This window comes from Choloepus didactylus, chromosome 16, assembly GCF_015220235.1.
Source record: "Choloepus didactylus isolate mChoDid1 chromosome 16, mChoDid1.pri, whole genome shotgun sequence".
NCBI classification, from domain to species: Eukaryota; Metazoa; Chordata; class Mammalia; order Pilosa; family Megalonychidae; genus Choloepus; species Choloepus didactylus.
Window position 1 is genome coordinate 46,433,043 of NC_051322.1, and position 23,803 is coordinate 46,456,845.

General features: G+C 36.5%; 1 protein-coding gene and 1 pseudogene across 8 annotated transcripts in view; one reads left to right on the forward strand and one right to left on the reverse strand.

The window, feature by feature from the left end:
• NOL4 (nucleolar protein 4) overlaps positions 1–23,803 on the forward strand; it is a 422,358-nt gene that overhangs the window by 217,869 nt on the left and 180,686 nt on the right. The gene's annotated exons all lie outside the window — the stretch shown is intronic.
• LOC119511739 lies at positions 7,137–9,039 on the reverse strand (annotated as a pseudogene).

Here is a 23,803-nt window from a genome sequence, read left to right on the forward strand (position 1 = left end):
TGTTCAGTTGTTCATCGTTTGTCTTCACCCAGCTCTACACCCAGTCAAAGGTAAATGACTTTCCACCATCCATGCAGAAGCAGGATTCGGTACTAATGGAGAAGGCAATATAGCATCAAAAAATAACTTCTCTTTGTTATTCTATTAAATAAATTTGATTGAAAGATGAATGGCATTTTGCATTACAAATTTAAAGATGTCTAATCAGTTCTATAAATTAGTAATCTTTTGGATTCTTGATTTGCATTTACTTCAAATGTTCAAAACTTCCCATTCTGGGTATAGTTAATTTCTTAAATGGATATTCACTTATGACTTTCTGCTTGCTAGTAGCAAGGTGCAAATGACTTTCTTCTACGACAACATAGTATTTCCATGTTTTCTATCCACCTACCTATTTTAATTTTGAAATATAAAACTGTGTTGGATATTTGAATGTAAAGTTTATTGCTATTTTAAAAAAATTCTAATCTCTCCTTTGACACATCTGCATACAAAACAGATTAAATCAGTCTCTTGGAAAGTTTGAACCCTTCAAATTGGAAATGAGAAGGTGGAAATAGTTGTTTCCAATGTTGCCTGTTACCCATTTAGGAAGAAATGGTCATGTTTTAATTTATGATACAATAGCAGAGGAATGATAGTAGGCTTCTTTCAGTGAGGATTTATACTTGGAGTTTTGCCTCGCCTCCTCCTTTATCTTCATGTGAAGCTCATGTATTTAACTGAGATCTAAGGTTCATCATCCAGTGCTAAATTTCTGTAGTGCTGTAAAAGTATTTAACGAAGATTTTTCATTCTCATTCTTTTACCCTACTTCTACAATCCTCTTTCTTCTTTCATTTTTTCAACTGAATCTTCCTGTTAACTATTAATATCCCAAGCCTTGATATGTTATTTATTTCATCTTTTTATTTTATTTCTTTGTCCATTTTTTTTTTTTTTTTTTACCTCCACACAGTCTTTTCCTTACCTCACTTTTTTCAATTCCCCTTCTTTATTCTTTTTCCTATCTTGGTAGACTTAAGTCTTTTTTTTTTTTTTTTTTTAATCATATCATTCTAAATAATAACAATTAGTCCATTTAGTAAGTAAAGAAAAACATACCTCCTGAAAACTTATCTAGAAGAGTTATAGAAACTATGATGAAACATGTTAACTGCTTACTGAATATTCAGTCTTTTTAATTGCCATGAGAAATAGGTATTTACGAAATGATTGCTTTACCCCAATGCACAGCTCTTATGAGTTATTAACTATATTAATGTGCAGCTGATGAAAATAACAAACTCAACCTCCCCAAGCGAGATTTATAATCAAAACAGTAGTCTGAATCCAGCAGGGCTGGAGTGTGCCTTGAAAGAGTATGTTTAGCCAGACCACTGGTTGACCTACTTGAGAACAGCTTCATGCTCTGGCTACCATCCCATAAGGTCGTTTTGTGCATGTGATTTTCTCCCAAAGAGCTCCTGAGCTGTCTGCACTTAGAACCATAGTACTGAAACTCGGAAGATACTATTAGTGCTACAGCTATGTCTGTAGGATTAGAATATTGACAATGACAGCTCATTGCACTTTTTTTTACTCACCATATGTGGATGAGCCTCATTGAGATAAATTTATTCATTCAATACTAATCAGTGAACATTTTTCAAATATCTATTATGAACTAGTGACCAAGCTAAATACATTTTATATAACCCTAATTCTTAATTGTTCTCTCTGATATTATATATCTTATGACATTTGTTCTTCTACTTTATAGTTTGTGCTCAAGCAAAAAATCTTATGACTTGTAAGTGACTGCTACATATTATAAGGTTGTTTTTGTTTTGTAAAATACTTGAGGGTTTTTTTCTCCCTGAAATTGAAGCCTCTTAGGATGTGCCAGCCTCATAAACTCCTCTAACTTAACTGGAAGCTGTATTTTCTGAAGAATCTGAAAATATTCTGGGAATGCCTGAGAGACACCTTTGTGACTTGGACTGTGTTACTCAGCAGGGCAGGAGTGATGACATTCTGCATTTACATAGCACCTTTTCTTTGGGGAGGTCAGGTTAGGGCGTTTCATATGCATCATCTTATCAGCACCCAGAGAGTACTTCTGCGGTAGGTAGACCTAGAAACGCAGAGAAGTAAGGTTTCTTGCCTTAGATCACGTAGTCCTTCTCCTTAGACAGCAATATTTGCCTTCTCTAAGTCCTGGTATTCTTTATGGAGTTATCTTATAGATTTGTCCATTTCCTCCTAAAATAGTGATTTAATTTAACCAACAAATATTGAGTATCTGCTGTTATCAGGCATTGTTCTAGGTACTTGGGATAAATCAATGAACCAAACATACACACACGCAAAAAAAAAACAAAACAAAAAACCCTTCCCTTTTCCTCCTGGAAAATATATTTTAATGGGGAGGGTAGTGTGGGGATGACAGGCAATAAACTCTATAAATTGGTGGCCTACAGAATATTTTGGTTGGAATTAAATGCAATGGAAAAACAAAGTAGAGAGAGGAAGTTAGGCTATATGGTGGGGACATGTAAATAGGTAAAGACAATTGATACAGAAATTATTTATGTTCTCCGCTATATAAAGCAGTATCACTAAAAATTGGTTCAAATTGAAAGTTTAAAAAGCAGTTTTTCTGGATTTTCAAATTTAGGAGAATTGAACGTATTAATTCAATCCAGTAAACATTTATTGTACTCACTGTGTACAAAGTACTGTTCTAGGGGTTGATAAGTACAGGGTTAGATATGGTGCAGAATCTGTTCCCAAGCTGCTCAGACACTGGGGGTCAAAATATTCGGGTTCTCTCTTGCTGCATTAAAGTTCCAGCCCAAAGCAAAGTGGTTTAGACAATATCATTTTATTACTGCTTATGATTCTGTGGATTGACAGAGCTTAGCTGGTGGTGTTTCTGCTTCTGATGATATAGGCTGGGGTTCAGTCCTCTGAGAGCTTAAGTGGACTGGGCCATCCATGTGGCTGATGCCTTGAGGGAAGGCTGGAAGGCTCATCTCAGCTGGTTCACTGGGACACTGGGATGGCTGAGCCTGTCTCTTTCTCTCCATGTAGTCAGGGCCCCTTCCTCTCCTCATGACCTCTCCGTATGGTCTCTGCCCATGGGTTTTCCACATGGCTTCTCTCTCTCTCTATGTAGAGTTTTTACGTGGTGGCTCAGGGGTCTCCAAAGAACAAAAGTAGAAAGTGACGGATCTTCTTAAGGATTAGGTTCAGAATTTGCAGAGTCACTTCCTCTACAATGTACTGATTAAAGTGAGTCCCAGGTCAGCCCAGCTTCAGGGAGGCTGTTTCTCAAGGGGAAAAGAGTAGGATTATTAGGGGCCACTGTTGTAGATCTTGTAGAGGGATCACAAGAGCCAGTGCTTACGATATGTGGAATCACTGAGTAAGTTGCATTTGTCAGACTGGAGGCACTGAGGTAAGGCTTAGAAGGACACAATTGTGCTGAGCTAGACCTTAAAGAAAAATCAGAATTAGCCAATGAATGAGGAAGAGAAGGATGTGCTTGGAAGAGAGCATGAGACATGTACAGGGCACGGTGTCAGAGGAGAGTGTTGTGTGTTCAGAGACTGTCCAGGCATTTCAAATGAGACTAGGGTACATACAGCCCCTTGAGTAAATGCTGAGAAAGAAGGCAGGAGACAAAGACAGGGGTTGTGAGACAAGGGTGTTTTATAAAATAAGGACAGCATTCTAGCCCAGAGAGTTGCTGTAAGGATTAAATTATGTCAATTGTTTGGTTATCTATCTATCTATCTATCTATCTATCTATCTACATTTATGTATATGTACACTAGGTGACTTCAAACATTTGTTTTGCCATGATGAGGATTTGAATGTCATCTTGAAGCTGATGGGAAGCCAATAAAGCATGGGATTATTATTTTAATAAGACCCCTTGGGAAGATCCCAGAGAATGTGTTGGAAAGATGGAGGCTGAAGGAAGGATGATCAGTTTGAAGGCTTTTCAGGTCAACAGGTGAGATGTAAGGAAGGCAGAGGACTTGGGGATAGAGCTGATAAAATGCAGAAGTCGTTAATGAAATACTTGAGTAAAATGTAGAAGTCACAAATGAAATGTAAATTATTTTAGTTTCCTTGTATAATCTAATAGTCCATTTATTTAGTGATTCATTTATTGTTGCAATGCATATATTCATATTTTTTGAGGATCTTTTAGGATGCCAGGCATTGTGATAGAAGCTGTGGATATATAGTTATGAGGCACAATTTCAACCTTCAGAGAGTTCATGGTTTAGTTATGAAGACCATATAATTAGTGATAATTACAATATAATTTAACAAGTTCTTGGTAGGAGTAGGCACACAGGAGTCTCATCTCACCCAGTGGTAAACGATGGGGAGGGCTTCCAGTGGAGGCTACATTTAGTCTTGAAACAAAGTAGAAGAGAATCTTAGGGAGATAAGGGCCTCAGCTAGCAGACAAAGCAGGGGCAAAGACATAAAAATGAAGAGCAACAGGCCAGCAGGAGGGAGCATCACACATGTGGAGATACGAATAGACGTGTTAAGGGTGAGGAGCTGTATCACGCATATTGTCAGTAAGGCCCAAGCTTGATGTATAAGGAAGAGGTTGAAAGTTATGATCCTCGTGAAGCAATTTTCAACAGCAAGAAATCAGTCGGTACAAAAAGGTATTTACAGTTCTTGAAACCATGCTCTGCCTTTTTGTACCCACAGAGTGCAGAATAATCATAGAATTTTAAAGATGAAGCATAGACATAGCTGATAATAACTTGGACTGTGTGATAAATAATGTCAATTCATACAGCTTTTTATATCTACTTGCTCTCTTCATAGCAATACACAATTAGAGTTGAGCTGTAGAAGACATGATTCTTACCCATAAGAAAATTACAAGCACAGCTTCTCAACTTCTTCTATGAAGTCTTCTTTGGCCATCCAATGCGTTCAATCATATACTAGTTTGTACTTAACAAAGTGCCTGGCATACATATAGCCAGTTAATTTAGTAACTGCTACTTGTATTGCAATTATTATTAATATTAAAGATAGCTTATGGAGGCTGATGCCTGGATGGGCAATGTTTTATTCCACATTCCTGAAAATTCTATTCTGAGCCTGGAAAACAGATTTGATTTAGGGCTTGGTCAGGTCTGGTCAATGGCAGGCATACAAGGCAAAGAACTTTTTCGCTTTACCTCTGCTTAATTGTAGAAACACATTGGAAAAAAAAAACAACATTGTAGTTCTTCCATACAGCAGTATTCTTTGCCTAAGCATCAGGTGAAGAAGTGTGCAAAATTGCATGTGTATTCATGACTGTGTACATGCTCATGCATGTGGCTTTGTGGGAAGAGGGAGTACACATGAACATCTGTACATTTGGGGGAGTAGATTTCATAAGATTCTCAAGAACTCAAAACAGTGCAAAATACTGGCCTTAGGGTAAACTAGACTCCAGGGCAGTCTTAGAATTGCTCTGTTTCAAAACAGTGTTGGATATTTCAGGGTTGATTGAGAGCTCTAGGACTTACCCCTTTTCCTGAATCTACATCAAATCCAACCACCCTGAGTCAAGGTCGGTACTGCTTTGGACAAAGGCCTTTGCAGTGTTACTTTCCCCTAAGCAATGATCATCTTGGAGCAGGTCTCTCTCAATTTTCTAGTTACAATTAAACTAGTAAAGGAGAAAATCCTATGTGGGGAATGAGGGTGATGGTGTTGGTTGGGGGTGGGAATTTAAGAAGCTGAAAACTCAGAATTAGTTTTGGAGTTCACACTGTTCTTACAGCCTTTGACTTTTACAATACTGATCCTCTTGACCACCTTTCTCTTTCTTTACATGCTCTCCTCCTGACTCCAGTGACATCTTACTCTTTGGACATTCCTCTTACGGCTTTGGCTGCTTCTTTTCAGTCCCATAGATTCCGTCCACCCTTATTCAGATTTTCCTGGAGTTATGCCTCTACTTCTCCTTTCACTCAAAACACTTATTGCCACCTTCTCAGAGTGGACTTCCTGGCCACTTTATCTAAAGTAGTATCCATGCCACCCTGCTAATCTCTTCCATATATCTTGCCACTGGCCTTAGCGTTCCTATAACTTCATCCGCATACAGTATTATCCCTTCTTTCTGCTGCATCTTCATCCTCTGCCACTCTACTGAATGCCAGTTATAATCATTTTTAGAATTATTTTTCTTTCTTTAGCCTCCCATTATAATAAATTTTTACTGAAGTATAATATACATACAGAAAAACATAAATTATAAGTGGCCATTTCAATGAATTTTCACAAAGTAAATGCAGCACTAGAGAACACCCTCTCATTTCTTTTCCAATCCCTACCCCCTAATGTAGCCACTCTTCTGACTTCTTGCACCATAGATTGGTTCTGTCTGATTTTCAACTTTAAATAAATGAATCAAACAGTATGTACTGTTTTATTTCTGGCTTCATTTGCTCAGCACTTGGTTTGTGAAATTTAGCTGGGTTTTGTGTAGGAATGGTCCTACACAATACTATACTACCTCAGGGTAGTATAGTATTCCATTATACAAATATACTACAAAATACTTATTCTACTGTTAATGGGTGTTTTGGTTGTGTCCAGTTTATGTTTATTATAAACATTGCTGCTAGGAACAGTCCTATACAATTTTTTTTTTCACTGTTTAAGGAACTTTTATGAAAGCAAGAATTTTATAATCCAAATTACATTTCCTTGCTCAGTTATCAATTCTGTTATCTAAAACAGAAGTGACGTTCTGAGCTATTCCACAGTAAAGAATTACAAAATTAAAGAAAGGAATGCTTTAAATTTTTGTACTTTGCTGAAAATTCTTTTTCCCAGGGTCTATAAAACATTAATTTGTTTTTATATTTTATTATTTTTCTTGTGTTTTTTTTTTTGTTGTTATTGTTTTTAAATCAATAAGTAATCTAGGACTAGCATTATGTTTGCTAGCCCTGGCATTTGCTTGGTACATAAGGTTCAAAGTTTCCTTTCCTTTTTTATTTATTTTATATTTTGCAATTTTTTTTCCTGCAATATTTAAGTTTTTCAATGTTTAGATATTTTTCTTCAGTGAAGCACAAGTTTCTTTTCATGGACCCTGATCAATTTTAAACAGCTGGAACACCAGTGGCACTGTTTGTTTTCTGGGCAGCCTCTTTAGCTTGGTAGGCTTGTAGTACAGCTACAGCTCATCAGCCTTATAACAGAGAGACTCTGGAGACTCAAGCATATGAAGAAAGTTCTGAATTATCAATCTTCAACAACATACCAGTGATTTTACCAGCAAGTGTAGGGTGCATGGCTTGAATAAGAGGAAAGAGCTGTTTACCCAACATCTGCTTTTGCTCTTGAGGAGGGGCAGATGCCAACGTGGAGGCAAGCAAAGGTTCCAGACCTTGTACATGAACAACAGGCTGCTGCATGGTAACTTGTGACTGTGCATTAAGATGTTGTGGATTGCGAACTCCTGTAGCATATTTATGCTGTGGAACGATGCGGACAGCAGGAGTAGCTGCAGCAGCAGCAGCAGCTGCAGGACATGGACCCATAGTCTGTGTTGATGTATTAGCAACACGTTGTGTTGACATGACTTGTGGAACCTGTGAAGAAGCTGGTTGCATAGTACTAAATGGTGGTCTAGGAGCAGCTGGGCGAGAGCACCAGGCATATTTTGGAATGGATGAGGTCTGGCACCCTGAGCAGTCCAGCGAGGACTTGGTCTTAGCTGAACAATTTGGCTAGGAGGATAGTATGCAGCACAGTTCTGAGTCTGTGGGATAGCTGGCATGAAGTAACCTGAAGGAGGTGCTCGCTGGTAGGGATTGATTACAGGGTTGGGCACAGCTCTTAAACTTGCCATTCTCTGCATATACTGGTTATTGAGGTGAGCATGGCGCTCTTCTTTGCCCTGAGCTAAAGCTACATACAATGGCTTGGTGGCCACAATTCTACCATTCATTTCGGTAACTGCTTTAGTAGCTTCCTCTGGGGAGGAGAAACATACAAAACCAAACCCTTTGCTGCGACCACCCTCCATCATAACCTTTGCACTAATGATTATACCAAATGGAGAAAACTCTTTCTGGAGACGTTCATCATCAATACCATCATCAAGAGTTTTCACATAAAGGTTAACACCCTGGTATCTGGTGATCCTATCTTGCTTCATCTGTTCAAATTTGTGCTTAAGTTCGGTCTGTCCCACTTTTTTCTGAGCTCGACCGATGTGAATTTGTTTTCCGTTGAGCTCCTTTCCATTCATCTCATCCACAGCTTTCTGTGCATCTTCATGCCTTATGAAGCTCACAAATCCAAAGCCTTTGGATTTTCCACTTTCATCAGTCATGACTTTCACACTTAAAGCAGGTCCAGACTTGCCAAAGAGATGCTTAAGGCACTCATCATCCATGTCTTCTGCAAAATTCTTGATGTAAACACTGGTGAACTCTTTTGCCCTAGCTCCAAGTTCGGCTTCTCCTTCTTTATGAGACTTAAATCGCCTGACAAATACTTTGCGATCATTTAGAAGCATCCCATTCATTTTTCAGTAGCTCTTTCAGCTGCTTCCTGTGTCTCAAAATGTACAAAACCGTAGTCCTTGGAACTATTTTCACCACAAACCACTTTACATGAAAGGATGTTACCAAAAGCAGAAAATGTATCATACAGTGCTTTATTATCAACAGATTTGTCCAAATTTTTAATGAATATATTGTCCACTCCGCTTTTGCAAAGCGATGGTTCATGCTGAGATCACATGATGCGTACGGGCTTGTCCTTTATAACATCAACATTCATGCTACCCAAAGCACACTCCGCATCCGCCAGCTGCTGGAAGTTCACGTAGGCGTAGCCCAGAGTGGCTGATCGTGTCCCTGCAGACCCGGATGGAGAGGATGGGCCCAGCCGGGCTGAACTTCCCGTAGAGCAGCGCTTCTGTCACGTGGGGGTGTTGGTCTCCCGCATAGCGTAGAGCGAGGCCATGGGGTAGCTGGGGGCGCTGGGGTTCATCTCGGCACAGCTACCCGCAGGGCCACAGGCCGCGACCTTTTCGTGGGAGGAGAGCGAGTGCTGTGGCCGGGGACCGGAGCCCGGGGGAGGGGAGCGGGGGCAAGCGCAGAGGGACAAAAATCAATCAGAATCAAAAACTGCTCAATGGCCGCAGGACCTGTACAATTTTGATTTGTGTTTCTATCTACCATCGTAGTATATGTTTAATATTTTCCCACTTGTTTTATGCTCTTTGTCTCTCCCTTTTTGGCTTGTGTTAGAATGATAAATAAAATAATTCTTGTTCTTCTTCCTATTAGCTGTATCATTTAAAATCTTTAACGCTCTTACGTGGCAATTCTACTACTTAAAACATGCATCGTCTTAGTGTCTAATTACATTAATGTCTAATTTACATTAGAAATTAACACTATGACAAGTAACAAATCACTCATAAACTCGAAGAATACTTTACTTCATTTAGCCATCCTATTTTTTTTTTTTGCTTACTTTCTTTGATTTTAATTCTGAATAAGTTTTAGATTCCGTAAGAAGACATTGTTATTCTGTTCAATCATCATTGATTATTATATGCACTCATAGCTTTGCTCTATATTTTGTTCTTTATTCCTTACTGAGTTTCCATGTTTCAGGTTGGATAAATATCTTGAAGAATTCTTTTAAGTATTTTTAATGTAAGACTATTGGCCACAAATTTTCTCCATTTTTCTTTGGAAATATTTTGATTGCACCTTCACTTGTGAATATATCTTGTTGATAAGGAATTCTATGTTAGCACTTATTTTATTTTACTATTTTGAAGACATCTTTCCAATATATTCTGGTTTTCATTGTTTCAGTTGGATTATCAATTTAGTTTTATTATTGCTACTTTTCATAAACATGTCTCTCTCTTTTTTTAAAAAAAATGTTTCCTTTTGGTTCCTAGCTATTTAACTATATGCAGGAAGCTTTATTTTTTTTTGTTGTTGTTTTTTTTTGTTTTTTTTGTACCTTGTTTATGTTTGAATCTGTAGCTTGCTTTCATTTTACAATTTCGGAAAATATTTGACCCTTATTTTTTCAAATATTGATTTTTCCCCTTGTTTTCTTGACATTTAAAAGTAGGTTAGGTAGCATGTAGTAGAGTCAGCTCGTACTAACTCAGAAGATTTGATTGTTACATTTTCAGGAATTGTGCAAGCTGGTTGTTAAGTAGAACCATAATTAAAAATTAAATTTCATAAACTTACCATTAATTAAATTTTATTAGAAACAAACAAAATGCTCAAAACTTACCACTTCCTAATTATTTTACTACATTTTACTCTTTTCTATGCTGTTGAGGCTGTTTACTTCTATTGTTTCTATACCATGGAAATACTGTATAGTGGTGTACTTTTCCCAACTTCACATTTAGTGCTATCATATTAGCAGCTTGAAATTAGCCATGGAGCATTTATGCCACATATATCAGAGAACATAACAAATTAGGACTTGATCTTTTGTTTTGCTGATTGTCTAGACATTGGCTCTGATGACTGGGGGTGCTGGCAACCCAAAGTCTGTATGGCAGAGTCTGGCAGTCTGGAAACTCAGGCAGGAATTAGTGCTGCTGCCTTGAGGCAGAATTTCTTGTTCCTCAGGGAAACCCCAGTTTTTGCTGTGAAGTTCTTTCAAAGCAACACCTAGGTTAGTGTTTGACCAAACAGCTGGGCTCCATAGCTTAGCCAAGTTGACCAACAAAAAACTGACTATCGCACCATTTTACACAGAGGCAGATCTTTGTAAAGTGCGTGTCTAGCCGCATCCCACCTGCGCTTAAACTCATTGGTGCTGCTAGGTGATGTCCATCCAAATCCTTAGCATAGCTTGAGGCCCTTTGTGATCTGAGCTCTCCTTATTCCTCTACTCACCTCCCACACTCTGCAGGCCGAATTGTGGTTCTAAGCAGGCTGCTTGCTTTTCTATTCACCTGTGCCTTTTCTTTTGTACTTTTGCCTTTTGGAATTTTTTTCCACCCTTTGTATGCTTGGCAAAGCCCCACCTATCCTTTAAAACTAAGCTTAAGTGTGAACTCATCAGGAAAGTCTTCCCCGAGTCCTGTGTGCTCCTGCCCCCTTGTACATGTCAACATCTGCGCATTACTGTCTTCAGTTGTGATTCTTGGTTTGTGTATCTATCTCCCTAATTAGGCTTATAAGCTTCTTGGAGTCAGAGACTGTTCTTCATGTTTTGAATAGTCACCTGGCACAGTGTTTACCATATAGCAAGTACTCAGTATATGTTTGTTAGTCTGATTGGAATTAGCAGTAATCTCTGTTGTGTGTGGGTATGTGTGTGTTTTAGGGGAAATTGGGAGAGCAAATAAGTCAGCCACCATCTTATATTTTCACTCCTACTATCTGTCTTTTCATTTCGTCTTGTTTCTTTAGAAACGTTTTGTAGTTGATTACAATTATTTTGAAGTTCCACCCAGTCATTTACGTGTTTGGAACATCACCTAATTCAACCTCACCTGCAAATTTAATAAACACATGCTTGATTCCTTCATCTTCGGCATCAATACAGACAGAAATAGATTGGGTTTTAGGACATAGTCCTGTGAGATGGTATGCTAAATCATTCCAAAAGTTTGTGAGATATTTACTAACTGTCTTTGGTTTTTCGTTTGAATTAAATATTAACTCCTAAAAAAAAACAAGAAAGTTCTGTAGAAAATTTAAATAACACAGCTTAAACTGAAAGTGTGTCATGTCATTTTAAGTAATTTTCCTGTATGTCCCTTAAATTCTTTTCTCTACTTTTCATGCTTTGTACTCAATGTTTCAACCTGGATATTTTCTACTTACTTATATTCCAATTCACAAATCAACTGTATCAAAAGTAAAACTATTAAAGTCTAATATTAATTATTTTCTAGTTTAATTTCTAGAATATCTGTTTGATTCCCTTTTATATAGATTTCAAGCTGGTGAAACCCCCCCCCTTCTTATCTCTTCTCTTAAATGTAGTAATCTCAGTTATCTTTAAATCTGTTCTGATAACTCCAAAAAATGTCTTTTTTTTCTCTCTTCGTCCTGTTTCTTGGTGTGCTTGGTAATTTTTTGAAATTAAATTCTAGATAATATGTATGTAAATAGTAGAGGGTCACAGAAATGTTATCTGGCTCGGATAGTTTTCACTTATCCTCTGGAAGGCAGATGGGGGATGAGGTATAGATCATAATCAAATCAAGCATTGAGCTGATTTGCTGCTGGGTTTCAGTTCTTATAATTTTCTTTCTCTGTTTTTCCTTTCCTCGTAGGGCCTAAGCTTTTAGAGGTCCCAAATGAGAGTCTGTAGAGGTTTATAAAAGTCTTTTCTCCATAGAGGTCCTTGGTGCTGATTATTTTCATCTCAGAATTAAGACTACAGAAACTTTGCTCTCTTTTTAGCAGCATTATGCTTAGTTTCTTTACCTTTTGTTCAGTGCAGTTTAAGACTATGCAAAAGCCTCAAGGGCAAAACCGTAGAGAGGTATTCTTTCTTTCCCACTTCTGCCTTCTCCTTGGGATTTTGTTTTGTCACATCCTGTCTGCCTTTTTCAATCTGTAATTCTTTTTTTTTTCTTTTCCCAGCATCATGACTGTGCAAAGCTCTCCCTTTCCCCTGCTTATTAGCAACGCATGCCCATATTCTGATTTCTCTCCCACCAAAATGGGCATTTACCCTGAGGGAAAAAACTGCTTACAGAATTTTGGTTCAAATTTATCTGATTCCCTCCTGTCAGGGATCTTGATCTCCCAACCCTCATTGCCTTGTAGCAGCCTGATGCCTTTAAACAGATTTGATTATATGTATTAATATATATTTGAATTTAGTCTTTCTGGTTGTTCTTGGTGGGGACATTGGTCTGTTGCAAGCTATTCTTGCAGCTGTATCTACGTGCTCATTAGATGATTTTATATATCTGACCCATCTTGTAAACAGGACTGCAAGTTCTCTCCTAGATCCTCTCATAGCACATGATTGCTATGGAATAAATTATTGTTGAATAAATAATTTAAAAGTGTGGGTATATATGCATAGATTTCTGGGACAAATGGTGTATTATTTACGCGACAGATATTTCAAAATGTGTTTTTCTCTATGTATATTTTCTTTAAAGCTTTCTTAATTTCTCCAGTTCTTTTAAAGCTTTATTCTTTTTAAATTTAAATTTTTACCCATGTGGAATTAATTTTGGTATGAAAAGTAAAATTGAGTTACAGTTACATTTCTTTATTTTGTATCATAGGAAAATATTACAATGTTGTGTTCAAAATAAGGGAAATTTACATTTATTGATCAACCAAATGTTATTACACTGCCTAGAATAGCATTTTTTTAAATTGACAGCAGTATTCTTGACCTTTGTAAAACTGTCATAATTAGTTATTGGCTTTTTGTTTCTCTTCTGGCATATTTAATATCCTTAGACATTATTTATTCACTTTGTTTTATTAGATATTAAAATTATGATGTGAAAAAAATACTATTAAACATAGAAGCAAGGAATTTTTACATATTTATTTTCAAATTTCCTAACTTGAATTTGACTATTCCCTCTATGAAGTCTTCACAGATCCCTTAGGGAAGTTTTAACTATTCCCCTTTATAGCAGCCATGTTCCTTTGGTCCTGGCTTTTTTATACCTCTTATCAGCTTACATTAAATGTATCTTTTAAAAATTAATCTGGCCACTATTTCCACTGCACTGCCCATTCCCCAACCAAGCTTTATTTCCCTCTCAAGCAGTTATCTTATTCTTGTATACTATAACGTTAATTCTGTATTACTGTTCACTCACATCCCCCCCTCCCACCCCACACAGTCGGTAAACTTCTTGGTTGCAGGCATTTCTCTGTTTGAATTAGTGATGTATCCCAGCACCTAGAATGGTACCAGGCACACAGAGTGTGTGTTGAATAAAGGTCTGCTTCCTACATTAGACAGTGAAGTTACTGAAGACAGGGACAGTGATCTAAGTCCTGGAATCCCCAGCACCTAGCATAATATTTACTAAAACAGGTACAAAACAATTTTTGTTTTTATCAGAGAAGTTGTGGATTTACAGAACAATCACACATCATCATCGCCCTCACCCCTGGTTTACAGCATGCATAAGTATGGTACATTTGATGTAATTGATGAAAGCACATTTTTATAATTGTACTATTAATTAATTAACTTAAAGTTCACTGTGTTGTGTAGTTTCATGGGTTTATTTTTAAATTTTTTATTCTAGTAACATTCTAGAATTTCCTCTTTCCACCCCATTCAAATAAATAATTCAGAGCTATTCATTACATTCACAGTATTTTGCTGTCATCACCACCATTCATCACAAAAACTTTTCCATCATCCCAAATAGAAACTATACATTTTAAGTTGTAACTCTCCATTCCTTACCCCACCTATCTGGTAACCTATATCCTAGATTCTGACTCTGAATTTGCTTATTCTAATTATTTCATATCACATAATCTTTTGTGTCACTTAACATGTATTCACAGTTCACCCATGTTGTAATAATTGTATCAAAACTTCATTCCTTTTTATAGCTGAGTCATATTCCATTGTGTATACGTACCACATTTTGTTTATCCATTCACTGGTTGATGGATACTTGGGTTGCTTCAATATTTTGGCATTTGTGAATAATGCCACTATGAATATTGGTATGAAAATATCTATTCGAGTGGCTGCTTTCAATTTTGGGTGATTATATCTCAAGTGGGATAGTTCATATAATTCTATTCTTAACTCTGAGGGAACTGCCAAACTGTCTTCCATAGTGGCTACATTATTTTACATTCCCACCAACAATGAAGGAGTGTTGCTATTTCTCCACATCCCGTCCAACACTTGTAATTTTCTGTGTTTGTTTTTTTATAATAGCCATCTTAGTGGGTATGAAACAGTACCTCATTGTGATTTTGATTTGCACTTTCCTAATGTCTAGTGATGTTGGGCATCTTTTCATGCTCTTTTTGGCCATTTGTGTATCTTCTTTGGAGAAGTGTCTACTTGTCTTTCACCTTTTTTTTTTTTTTTTTTTTTTCCTACATGCACCCTGGGTATGCACTAAGGTTACTCTGCTTCCTCTGGAACAGGGACCAGGGATCTGTACTGGGAGAATGGAGCAGCTCTGTTTGGAGTCAGTAAAGGAAAGTGGGAGGAGCCAGCTAGGGCACCCCAAGATCCTACCGCTTTTAAGTGGCCTTTCTTTTGATTCCATGCTCATCCTATTACTATAGTCCTTTAACTGTTTCCTGGAGCTTTGTGAAAGATGTTTCTGCCACTTCTTGCTATTTTTCAAAGCTTCTGTGTGGGATTGGAGCCCTGAACTTTCTCACTGCCATCTTGGAGCAGGGCCTCAATATATGTAGTTTGGGTTTAAATTTTAGGAAAGATTTCTGGAATTATATTTTTAGTATGTGTTCTCTTCCTTTGTTTTGTTTCTTTTCTTTTGAACTCTATCTGTGTTTTGGATTTTTTTTTCTTTTTTGCCTGTCTTCAATATTTGTCACTTTCTCAAGAATCTTTTTACTTTCTTTATTTCTTTTTTATTTGAAAAATGTTCCTCCAATTCATCTTCTTTTTCTGAATACATCATTTGTTGTATTTGTTTGCTGCGTTCCTTTTAGTTTAGTCCTTATTTCTAAAATGACTTTTTTTCCTTTATTTTTTATTGTGAACTCTAAAATATATACATAACAGTGATAAATTTCAAAGTACAGTTCCACAAGTTGTTAGACAAACTTCAAGGAATGTTGTGGGTCACAGTTCCACAACTTCAGCCATTTCCATTATTGTAAAATATAACATGCATACAGAAAGGTGTCAACTCTTGATGTACAGCTCAACAAGAAGTTATATAGGTAACTGCAAAAACTGCTATTGGTTACAGGTCCACAGTCTCAGTCCCTTCCTTATTATGCAATACAAGGTATATACAAAAAGGTGAAGAACTTCAAGGCACAATTCAATGAGAAGCTATAGAGCAAATCCCAAAGGATGCTATAGGCTACAGTTCCACCATGTCATTTACCTCCTTCCATTCCTCTTGACCATTTTTAAATTGGGTTTGTCCTTTTTTTTTGTTTATTTGAAAGATTTTTTTTATATATACTGGATATTAAACCCTTATCAGATATATAGCTTCCAAATATTTTCTCCCCTTGTATAGGTTGTCATTTTACTTTCATGAGGAGTAGAAGTGTTTAATTTTGATGAGGTCCCATTTGTCTATTTTCTATTGTTGTTTGTGTTTTGGGGGTAAAGTCGAAGAAGCCACTACTTAAACAAGGTCCTGAAGATGCTTCCCTACATTTTCTTCTAGCAATTTTATAGTTCTGTTTCTTATATTTAGGTCTTTGATCCATTTATGAGTTGATTTTTGCATATGGTGTAAGGTAGAGGTCCACCTTTATTCTTTTGCAAATGGAAATCCAGTTTTCCCAGCACCATTTATTGAAGAGACTGTTCTTTACCAATGGAGTTGTGTTGCCTGCCCCCCTTTATAATTAAAAAAAAAAAAAAAGAAAAACAAAACAAACTTAACTACTGACTATGGTCAGTGCTTGTCACAGCCCAAGGGGGCTTTTGTGGCCGAAGGACTAAAGAAGGCACCAGGCAGGTTTTGAGACATGAACTTTTATTCCAGGTTTACTTACAAGGAAATGGGAGTCAGTCACGCTGCTCTGAATGAAGTCAGGAGCTGCTCTGAATGGTGGTGAGTTCCAAGCTCAGTGTGTAGGTGATCTACACTTTGAGGGGCTGATCAAGCCAGTTATAGAGGCTTGAGACAAAGACATTCCAGTGGGTATGAGAGCATAAGTGTGGGAACGGGGGGTCTTGTGACATAGGGAAGGATCACTTGTAGTCAACAGGGAAGAGGGAAGAATTATAGGTTATCTTGTAGATAATAGTATCTCAGGGAGTTACAGGAAGATGGCAAGCTATGGATTGCATTTGGCACCAGAGGCCTGACTTTACAAGGAGAGAAGGTCAAACCTTAACTGACCTGGGTCACATAAGCTGCTGTGTGCACAGTCTTCAAGGCCCTTATGGAAGGCCCTGGGCCTGGGGCTCCCACAGTGTTCTATAGTATAGCATAAATTAAAGATCAAATATACACATATATCAGAGGAAAAAAAAACAAAAATTACTTTAAGTGTGTTAGTAAGGATGAAAAATTCTCAACAGTGATTCTAGAAATAAAGAACAAAAATGATCCACAAGTCTTCAGAAATAATTTCCGAGGACTTAAACTGTTTTCTGGAATTTTGTGTAAGAGGTCATGTCAAAAGGATTGAAGTTTTTCATGCTTAGGAGCTTTGTCAAAAATCAGTTGTTGTCCATAAACATGATGGTTGATTTCTTACCTCTTAATTTGATTGCATTGGTCTGTATGTCTTTCCTTATGTCAGTACCAGTCTCTTGATTACTGTGGCTTTGTAATACCTTCTAAGATTGGGAAGTGTGAGTCCTTCCATCTTGTTCCTCATTTTCAAGATGACTTTGTTTATTAGAGGCTCCTTACCCTTCCATATAAACATGATGATTGGCTTTTCCATTTCTGGAATGAAGGTTGTTGGAGTTTAATTAAGATTGTGTTGAATCTGTAAATCACTTTGGGTAGAATTGACATCTTATTGATATTTGGTCTTCCAGTCTTTGAACACAGAATATCCTTCCATTTATTTAGGTCTTTTTGATATCTTTAAGCAATGTTTTATAGTTTTCTGTGTACAAGTCCTTTACTTCCTTCATTAGATTTATTCCTAGATTTGATTCTTTTAGTTGCTATTATAAATGGAACTTTTTCTTGATTCTGTTTTTGAGTATTCATTACTAGTGTATAGAAAGATGACTCATTTTTTGGTGTTGATCTTGTAACCTGCTATTTTGCTGAATTCATTTATTAGCTCTGGGAGCTTTGTTGTGGTTTTTTTTTTTTTTTTTTTTGGACTTTCTATATAGAGATCATGCCATCTGCAAATAGGGAAAATGTTACTTCTTCCCCATTTTGGATGCCTTTTATTTCTTTTTCTTGCCTAATTGATCTGGGTAGAACTTACAGTACTATGTTGCATAAGAGTGGTGACACTGGGCATAATTGTCTTGTTTCTGACTTTAGAGGGGAAGATTTCTGTCTTTCACTATTAAGTATGATGTTAACTGTGTGTTTTTCATATATGCCTTTATCATGCTGAGGAATTTCCTTCTATTCCTAGTTTTCTAAGGGTTTTCATCAAGAAAGTGTGCTGGATTTTTTAAATGCCTGTGCTTCATCAATTGCAGTAATCATGTGTGTTTTTTTCCCTTCATTTGGTTAATGTGGTGTATTACATTAATTGATTTTCTTATGCTGAACTGCCCTTGCATACCTAGGATAAATCCCTCTGATCATGGTGTATAATTCTTTTAATGTGCTGTTGGATTTAATTTGCTAGTATTTTTTTGAGAATTTTGCATCTATTTTCATGAGAGATATTAGTCTGTAATTTCTTATCTTGTGTTATATCTTTATCTATCTTTGTATAAGGGTGATTCTGGCCTCATGGAATAAATTAGGGTGTGTTCCCACCTCTCCAGTTTTTTGAAAGAGTGTGAGCAGCTTTGGTGTTGGAATATTTGGTAAAATTCCCCCATGAAGCCATGTGGTTCTGGGCTTTTCTTTGTTGGGAGGATTACTAAACAAATAGAGTAATAAATGAAAAGTCATTCCTATGTGAAATTAAAGGGGCCATTGTTCTTCATATGGTGATTTCTTGTAGTCTTGTAGCTATTACTCAGCAGATAGGTCTTAAAATAGGAATAGTATGAAGAGGACTACACATTTAAAATTTATTTCATTGTTTCTTTGGCCATTTATTGAGTATGCACCCTTTGTCAGACATTGTGCTAGGAGAAGGAGAGACAAAGATGAATAATATTTAGTCCCTGTCTTCAGGATCCTAAATAATACCTAACATTTTTGTAGTATTTTCTATATGCCAGACACTCCCATAAGAACTTTACATATATTTACTCCTTGAATTCTTATAAGACTCTCATGCGATAAGTACTACTATTTGTCCTATTTTGAAGACAAAGAAACTGAGGCACAGAGAGGTTAGTAATGAGGTTTGTCGTTATTGTCTGTGCTCAGTGTCAGGCTAAGGGCTGGGGACTATTACCTAAGCTTTTCGATAAAAGGCAGCTTCTTAGCCAAAATGACTCTTGACCCAGTTTGCTCTCCTTGCCATGGGAGTGATTATCTCAGGCTCTTTCCTCAGAACTTCCATGTTGGTTCATCCTTAATCCTGGTTTTCAATGAAATGCTGTATCCCCTGCTCTCCTTGTCCCTGTTTCCTCTACAGCAAACGTATTATTTTAGTTTACCAGATATACTGGTGACCATAAGGTAGGAAAAAATAGAGGCTCATAAAAATAATACCTGTATGGAAATTATAAAACTCAAATTTCTTACAGTAATGATATCTGGCATACCTATAAACCTAGTTGGTTATAACTTGTTTTCAAAATTCAAATATAAGCTGTTGCACATGCTGTATGATCTATTTAATTTTTTCCTTATTAAATAATCTTGTATTGGGGGGGTAATTCGAAAATGTGTAATATGATTGATCTCTAGGTAGTCAATCTTAAAATAATAGCAGATGGTAAACATTACCTAGTAGAGCAGGAAATTATTTCTTTGACTTTTTTTTTTTTTTTTTTTTTTTTAGCTAAGAGAGTCCTCAGAAATAAGTAATTCCAGCTGGTTGATTTTGAAAGTAAACCATATGTTGTTTACATATTTTGGCATTTATCCAGTTTCTCTGAAGATGAGAGTGAAAATCTTTTTAAAAATCAAGCAACCCTTTATTAATTAGATAATAATGAACATAGTGAATACAGGTGCTATAACTTTTTGAATTATGAGAATGAATCTTCAGTACAAGTTCTAGTAATAGCATCATAAGAGGACAACATTCTGCATATAATTGTGAGGTAAGTGCATATATATCACAAAGATATATACTAAAGCTCACATCAGACAAATGTAACTGCTGTTTTATACTGTGATAGATATCAACATGAGCTTTAAAATGCCCTGTCCATTTTACGTGAACTACTACATGTAAATGCATACATTATTTGCAAATTGATATTCTAGTTAATATTATTATATATAATATATAATATTATTTTAGTTAATAACTTCATACTTTTTACATCACATTTGGATGGTAAACAAGAAGTCACTAAACGTAGCCTGATGATTTTACTAGCAAGCCAATAGGACACTTGAATCCATCTAACCCGTAGATCCCTTCACTTCTGAGTGACAGAAACATCCATAAAGTTCTGTTTTCCCTCTGCACTTGAAAGAGTGGATGTAGATGATGTAGATTATATTGCTTCAGCCACAAAGAAGAGTAATTACAGCCTTCTATGGGGGAAGGGTGGTGTGCAGTAATAGCTGCTCCTGACATAAAGGATTGAGAAATGGAAAAGATAATGGGAAAATCAGAGAGTAAAAAGGACAGTTCAGAATGAATTGGGGGCAAAAAGCTCATTCACAATGGTTTAGTAAACTGAACCTCTGCTGCTGACAGGGGGAAAGTCTCTGCCCTGTCTCCTTTCCTTGAGACTCAAATGAAAGGAATGGCTATGTTTGAATCTGCAGGAATGGTTCTGAAGAAAAACAAATGTTCAAAATGGTACGCGGGTAGAACTATTAACATGCATTACCAACTGTTTAAAATATTTTAATAATAAAATGTTAATTATTTTCCAAAAAATGTAATTGCTATGTTTGAGAATAAAATGTGCCATTATATACTATGACCTGATAACAGATCTCTTCTGCTGTTGCATAGAATTCCTTAAGATTATCTTTCTAAATGATTAGTGCTTATTGTGATTATTCTCTGGCATGTATAAAGATATATATATATATGCAAAACGTGAAAACGTGGCTGCAGGGATTTGCTTTTGTTAGCATATCCCCTCCCCCATTCTGAAACCTCAAGGCTCCAGACATTGATGCTGGAAGAGAAAATGGATATGTGTGTGTGTGTGTATGTGTGTGTGATTGTATCTAACCTTCAAGTTGATACTATGGTGATGATGTACAAATAAAAAACAAAGATAAAGCTTTCCCCTTGAAATGCCATTTATTACACATTATTATTTTAGAAAAACTTAAAGAGCAGAATGCTGTAAATTTTAGTGAGGGTAGGGTTTTAAAACAGTTATAAAGAGCATTTACAACAGAAATGTAGTATAACTGAGAATGACACCTTGATTAAAGAATTCTGTGCTCTTCCAGCCATGCTCTTAGCCAGTAATCTCCCTGTAGCAAAAATCCATAGATAATCAACACCCCAGTCTGTCATCAAACTTGTTGGGGGATTAAATCCTAAAGGAAGAAGCCCATAGCCCTGGAGGAAGACTGAGTGCATGTCTCCCTGAGTCTTTGAAGGCTCATCTCAGTAGTTCCACTGCTAGAATGTGCTCTGTTGTCATAGCAACACCATCCCTGCTTCATACAGGAAAGATTAGCTCTTACTGTGCAGAGGAGAGAATTTAGGGGAAGTCAGACTAATCCCTGGGTGCACTTGGAGAGAAAGGTTGGACCTTGCCTGAGGGATGCTGTATCTGCAAGGATAGAATTGGTCTGCCACAGACACTGGTATTTAAGTTGAAGAGCAGAATGCAAGTAAGTGTCAGCTCTTCCAGAGTAGATTATTGATGAATGAGGTTTGTCTAAGTCTTCTTGAACACTGTCCCATGCAGCAATAGAATGACAGCAGGAGACCCTGTTGAGAATGCCAATGTTTTCCTCGTTTCGGTGGTATTTAAAGGGATGACCAGATTAGAAAACTTGCGGGAAAATTTTGAATACTTTTGAAACATCCATCTAAAATCTTGGGAGCATGGCAAAATTAGATAAGCAATACAAATGTATTATGTGCTTTTGACTATTTACCCTAGATTTTTATGCATTTAAAATTCCAGAAAGACAGGGGGAAAAAAATCCTCATGAAAAAATCTGTGTATCTAAGCAGGTGAATATCTCGAACATCAAAAGTGATGAAATTTCATTGTAGGACTGCAAATGTTCTTTTTCAATAATATATACATTTTTGAAAATCCTCTTAGGAGCATAAAAGTGGTGTAGTTCTTCAAAGTACTTATAATATGATAAAACGGTATTTTTTGAGAAAGAATAATTTATTTAGCTATTCTGTTTGGTGCTGCTGCTTCAACTTGCCAACATAAAGCATGTATAATGTGTAAATCTTTCAGAATGTTCTGTTACTTGCCTCAAGTGGATTTTGTTCCAGAGAATATCTATTTGGGTGTGTTTAGTTTTTTTCTTGGTTTATATTTGCACAAATCTTTCCACTGTTACAGAAGGGTTGCCTTATTTTTTTTTTAAGCTTGAAATCTGGAAGCTGTTTTATGAATCTAAAATGTTTGATATTGATATCCGTTGTAGACATGTCTAGTCTTCCAGAAACTTAATTCCTTCAAAGGACACTTTAATCCATTATCTGAAAATAAAACAAAATATATTTTTGCAAGAATATGTAGATTTTTTCTACTCTAATATAGCATGCAATCTATGTGGTTATGACTATGAATGGGTCTTACCCTGAATGTGTATGTTTTTTATTTAAATATTTATGGTGAAACTGGTATCATACTGCATTTATCATGTTTTTCAATTGTTTTGATCATGGCTATGCATGTATAATATGTATTTTAAAACTGGGTTTTGTTTCCCATGTGCAAAATCCTAGGTTCCTAATGTAGTACCCACTACAACTATCATTACAGTCTGTGCTAAATATAGCCATTATGAAAAAAATATTTAATTGCCATTTGAAGTGTTGCTTTAATTTATCAGAGTGAGGAACTTGGGTATTGATGCAGAAACAGCAGCACAGATCACACATGTACTCCTTCTTTCCCAAAAAACTTCATCCTATAGCCCGTAGGTCTCAGATTTGAAGGAACAGTTATTTTGAAATGTTACATAAAATTATTCTTTTCATATGGAAATACACACAAAACCACAAGGGTCATACATAGCTTAACAGCAGGTGAGTTATAACTACGCAGAAACCTGGTGCTCTTAAGGAAATGGAGACCAAGCAGAAAGTCAAGGAGCCCCTCTCAGTAAATGATTGCAAACTATTCCAACAATCCCTTTTTCCAAAATTTCTATCAGTAGTTCAGGGTAGGACCTTTAAAAGTTACAAGGGGAAAAGGCAACTCTGCTATTTATTCCCCCAGAAAACAAACTAGAGAAGTTTGGGGCAAAAATAATAGAAAATCAATGACCTTATTCTAAAGAGAGAGAAATCCTGGATTCACTGTATGATGCTAGACTGAGAATTATTAAAAAGAAAAAAAAAAAAAAAAAAAGACTGGGAAAGAAGAAGGATGGATAAGAGATATGGACACTGATTACTGAGGTAGCAGAATAAAGTATGTAAATAAATAACTGTTTAAAAATATTAGGTCAAGAATTTCCCCCATTCTATACCCCAACCAAAGTTTTACTAACAATGTTGCTAACCAGTTAAAAACAAAACCATATTAAAAAAGCAACTTGTTCTCTCAGGATTTCCTGTTACCAGCCTCTGTTCTCATTTCTTTTGGAAATACATGATGATTGATCTGGAGCCAAGTGCTGTAAGCTCAAGCCTGGTCATGATTTGTTACCTTCTTTAGGCAACTTTGGTTTGGGTCCCTT